General features: G+C 39.9%; 1 non-coding gene across 1 annotated transcript; it reads left to right on the forward strand.

The window, feature by feature from the left end:
• The first annotated feature begins 1,379 nt into the window (after window positions 1–1,379).
• Window positions 1,380–1,486, forward strand: LOC127260212 (small nucleolar RNA R71). Its single transcript, XR_007840653.1, has one exon. It is a non-coding gene; the product is annotated as a small nucleolar RNA R71 (small nucleolar RNA).
• The last annotated feature ends 4,013 nt before the right edge of the window (window positions 1,487–5,499 follow it).

The following is a 5,499-nucleotide window of genomic DNA, read 5'->3' on the forward strand; positions in this document are numbered from 1 at the left end:
TAATTCCTGTTTCTTTTAGAGGCCCTAGATTTAAAGAGTCATATATTGATCGTGGCATGACATTAATAGCAGCTCCTAGATCTAGCATAGTCTTAGTTATCTCACTTTTCCCAATCTTACAAGGGATAGAAAACATACCTGGATCACCTGTTTTAGGTGGTACCTTTCTTTTGAGAACAACATAAACGTTCTCACACGTTATAATGTACACACCCCTTCACAATTTTCTCTTGTTGGCGCACAGTTCTTTAAAAAATTTTGCATACTTTGGGATTTGGTTGATAGCTTCCAAGAGAGGGATATTAAGTTCCACCTTCTTGAATATCTCCATCATTTTTCATTTGTTTGCCTTTTTTGGTTTCTTCAACCTGTCAGGAAAATGAGCTAATTTAGCTTCAGTAGGAGGAACAGAGTTAGGAGGTACCTTTTTGTAAAGTTCAGCTTCTTTTTCAATCTCCATCTCAATCTGATCCTCACTCTGTTCCTTTGAGATAGGAGGTGGACCTTCCAATTCATTTCCACTACGAAGGGTTATAGCACTCGTATTCTTTGGATTAGGCCGGGAAGAACATTCAATCATCGTGACACTGCCGATAGTGATGGCGCTGACATTTGCTGGATTTGGCTCAAGAGCGGGCCACTTTCCTCTTTCACGTAGTTGTCTCACCTTCTCTGACACTTGATTGATCTGACCTTGTAATTTTTCAATTGTCGATCTCATCTCTTGTTGGAACTTTTTTGTCTTTTGTTGGAACTGTAGGGTAGTGGTAGCCATAGACTTCACCAAGTCTTCCAAAGCCAGACTGGAGTTGCTTGTTGGTGCTTGGGGGCGGCTGTTTCTCATATAAACGAGGTTGTTGTATCTGTTGCATAGCTCCGAATGGGTGAGGAGCATTACTCTGCTATGCGTTTCCATAGCGCAGGTTCAGATGATCTTTCCAGCCTGGATTGTAGGTGTTGGAGTACGGGTTGTACACTGGAGGTCCATTCACACCATAGTTTGCAGCGTTTACATCCACTGCGTAGCCTTCTTGGAGGGCCGTGCATGCATCCGTAGGGTGGCCTGCACTTGTGCATATTCCACACACTTTGTCCTGGACACTGGAGTTAGATTTTTCCACGACCATCTTGCGAACAAAGCTCGTCAACTCATGAAGTTGTTGTTGCATCAATTGGATAGAATGGTCATTTCTGTTTCTACTCGTGTGTCCAACATCCTTCGAGCCTAACTGTTGCTTGTTTTTAGCCATCCTCACAATAAGATCCCAAGCTTATGCTTGCGTCTTATTCACTAGAGCTCCACCATTTGCAGCGTCGATGATGTTCCTGTCCATCAATGACAACCATCATAAAAATATTGAATCAATAATTGAGGAGGAATTTGATGTTGTGGACATTTAATGATAACCTTATTAAATCGCTCCCAATATTCATGGAGCGTTTCACCTGATTTTTGTTTGATGCCACATATCTCCTTCCTCAGAATCGCAGTTCTGGAAGCTGGAAAGTACTTCTTCAAAAATTTCTTCTTCATGTCATTCCATGTGTTGATGCTTCCAAGTGGGAGATAGTAGAGCCAATCCTTTGCAGCATCTTTGAATGGGAATGGGAAGGCTCTAAGTTTGATCTGTTCATCAGTAACACCCGGTGGTTTCATGTTGGAGCACACCACGTCGAACTCTTGCAAGTGTTTATGTTTTTCTTCACCTGCAAGTCCATGCAAAGAAGGCAGTAAATAAATTAAGCCAGATTTTAGTTTAAAAGCAATAGTGTTATTCAGAGTTAGAAAGTTAATGCATAAAGGTTGTTGTGTCAAGTTGGGAGTAGCCAACTCCCTTAAAGTGCGGGTATCCTCAGCCATGACAGTCTCTTGATCACTTTCTGAGTCGCTAGAGCTAGAGATTCTGAGGTGGTTTAAAGATTCTGCCAACTTTGCAACTTAAGCAGCTTTTCATTGTTTGGCTTCCTTTTGTAGCTTTCGCTCAACCTTCTCGACCTCATGATTAAATATCAGTTCACTTGTACGAGAATAACGGTGCATAAATAGGAGGATAAATAATAGTAACATAAAATAGTAAAACAAAGCGCCAATCCCCAGCAACGGCGCCAAAAATTGACCTATCGTGCGGTCAATCAAATATTTCACCTATTCCGTGATCACAATTTAATGTAATACAGGGGAAGGGATCATCTCCACAGGGATTGCGTGATTCATTCTTTCGTACTCTAATGCAGTAAATAAAGGGGGGATTTTTTTTTATCTAACGAAAAAAAAAAATATAACAAAGCAATTAAATCAACGGAGAACTAGCTATTAAAGGGATGCATGACTCAAGGGATGATGCAGTTATGGCACTTGTGTTTTATCATTGATTTAATAAAGTTAGTTCTTATTAAAGTATCAATAAATTGGTTATAGTTATCAACAAGCACTGAAAACAAATTTTTTCTTACTGTGTAGGTAATTAAGGTACGGCCGTTAACTACCCATTATTAGGCTAATAAACCTAGGTGCACCCATAAGAAATATTGCCTAATCGCATTCTAATCTAGAAAAACCCATTCAAAACAATTACTACCTAAGAGGAGGAATTAAGTTAGATTGTCTAACCCCCGGGAAGGAACTATTCAACCCAGTTGTCACCTATTCTTGTGCGAATATAATTACGGATATCCTACCTGAAATGACTTTAGATTATCAGACTAATTCAAATATCGTTACCAAAATATTCAATCAATCTAACAATCACAAACATTATTCTCAGAATTAGAGAAATATTGATAATCAAAAAGAACTTTTATAAAAAAAAAATTAAAAATCTCCAAAACAAAAGAACCAAAACATTATTATCCCCCAAACCAAAAAAGTATCTACTTCATAATCAAATAGCAAAGAACAAAAGAGAAAGAGAAAGATAAAGTCATAGTGAGAGGGGAAATATTCTCTGTCGAATTTTTCCTGCGCGATCTATAAGTCTGTCGGTCTCCTGCTCTTGTGCGTATCTGCTTCTGGCCGTTCTCTCCCTCTTTCTGCGTGTGATCCTCTCCTTTTTATTTAACGATTGCCCTAATTATTTTGTAGTTGGGCTTTTGGGCCCTTAATTAAATTCTCATGTCAAGAGAGTGTAGTTAGTCACTAACTTGATTATCCAATGCTGATTTTTTTCTTTTATTTTTCTCCAAATTCACCAAATTTGTCTTTTCTTTCCTTCATGTCGGAAATAAACAATACGTACCGAAATTAGGTAGAATCCAATCAAAATCAATCGAATATCACATATAACATGAACATTTAACACATGCGATTTCTAACTATCACTATCCCAAATGGATTTCTAATGTTGTTCCGGTAATGAAAAATAATGGGAAGCTGCGAACGTGTAATGATTTCAGAAATCTTAACCTCACAAAATATGTAATGCCGATAGCCGACATGCTTATCGATGCCACATCGGAATATGAATTTTTATTATTTATGGAGAGCTACTCGGGTTACAATCAAATTTCTGAAACCTTCAAATTTTTCATCTGATACGCCTTTACCCCTTTTTTGTATGGACTGACCTCCCTCATTGCACTTAGCAGCACCTTGTATGCTGGTCGGCTGCTTTGACGAGGCGACCCCTATGGGCCGACTTCCTTCCTGAGATTCAATAGCGCCTTGCACATCATTCGGCTGCTCAAACGAGACAACCCTGATAGACCGACCTCCTTCAGTATATTTAGCAGCGCCCCGGATGTCGTTCGGTTGCTTCGATGAGGCGACCTGTATGGACCGACCTCCTTCTGAAGAATTAATAGCACCTTGCATATCGTTTGGCTGTTTCGATGAAGAGACCTTATCCCTGTATCTCGCAGCATACCTGCGCTTGGCATTCCAAATCTGAGTACGATTCATGCCTGGAAAACGAGGATCCACATCAATTGGTAAAGGTTTTTTATTTCGAGTCCATTTGCTTCCAACCGAACCCGTCCTTCTAGTCAGGTGGTCCCGAACCAAAGCTTGTTCCTTTAGCTCCACATTAAAAGAGTCATCTTGGTTATCCTATTTTTAGCCACTGTTTTTTTCACAGACCTTGAGTTTTTCTTCTGGTCGGCCACTATTTGATGAATCCCCTTTTCCCGATCTAGGACTTGCTTGTATATTAACCATTGTTGTGGTTACTTTTGGAAAAGGTTGTTGCTCTACACCCAAAGTAATATACTTGAGCCGACCTGCTTTAATGGCCTTTTGGATCTCATTTCAAAAATGAGTGCATTGACTTGTATTATGTGTGAAAGAGTTATTTCCTTTGATCTCTTCCTTAGTAGCCAACCTTTGCCCATTTGCAATTCGAATCTGGCCATCATTTAGCAAAATATCAAAAATTTCATCAGCCTTTGAATTTTCAAATGTAGGTTGCTCTTTTCCTTCAGTTCATGATACTGGCTTTAACTTAGAGCATACATAAGGCTTTCCCGAAATGATTTCGGCCGCCATTTCTTCTGTCTGATCATAATCAAAGTCATACGCTTCTGTTTCCATACTCGCCATATGCTGAACTTTATTATGCCTAAAGTTCTGATCCTTTTCTCTGAAAAGAGACTCTAAACGTCCAACCTTGGAAGCAAGACTTGCCAAATCTTCCACATCATGAGTAGTGAGTGCCTCTCTTAGGCGGCCATGCATATTCCTGACCACTAAGTTGGTCATTTCTTTTTCATTGATTACAGTAGGACAATGTCCTTTCATCAAATGCATCCTTTCAATAAACTGTGAAGCTGACTCTTCTGAATATTGCTTCAATTCCAATAAATCGGTTAGAGAAACAGTCGGTAAAGGATTGAAGAATCTAGCATGGAACGTCATTTCCAAACCTTCCCAAGTTTGTATTTGCCCAGGAGGCTGGTTTACAAACCATGAGAAAGTTGTTCTGGTGAGGGATAACCCAAATAATTGTAGTTTATAAAAAGGATTATTTCCAACTTCCCCTAACTGTGCTGTAAACGACCCACATGCTCTATGGTGAAGGATCCATCTTTCCCTGAAAACGCATGGAAATCAGGTGGTCGATAATTCCTTGGAAGTGGATAGTCATTAATGATCCTTTCGGGGAAAGGCCTTTGATAAGCAGGGCGGTTAGCCATCTGAGGATTCAGGCCGAAATGCACTCTCAATACTTGCACAATCTTTTTAGGATCCACACGAGGGTGTTGATGATCAGGGATGAAGATGGGATCTTATACATGTGCTCCTTGCCTCTCTTCCCTGGCAATGTTTGGTTGCAGATTGTCAACTCTTGGTCCCAAAGGAACATTATTAGGGAAAGTTAGAGGAGTCTTTCCCCTATCTGTTCGATTGAACGTTGTAGCGCTTGGCAATATACTATCAACATATGATGGCCATGCGAAATTTGCTTGCATTCTTGATGGTGATATTCCTGGCGGAGTCTGAGCAGGTTGAAGAGTAACCCTTGACAAAGCTTGATCTAACATGTTCTGCATGAGATTTTTTTGCTC

The sequence above is a fragment of the Andrographis paniculata genome, unplaced genomic scaffold (genome assembly GCF_009805555.1).
Source record: "Andrographis paniculata isolate CXL003 unplaced genomic scaffold, ASM980555v1 Contig60END, whole genome shotgun sequence".
In the NCBI taxonomy this organism is placed as follows: Eukaryota; Viridiplantae; Streptophyta; class Magnoliopsida; order Lamiales; family Acanthaceae; genus Andrographis; species Andrographis paniculata.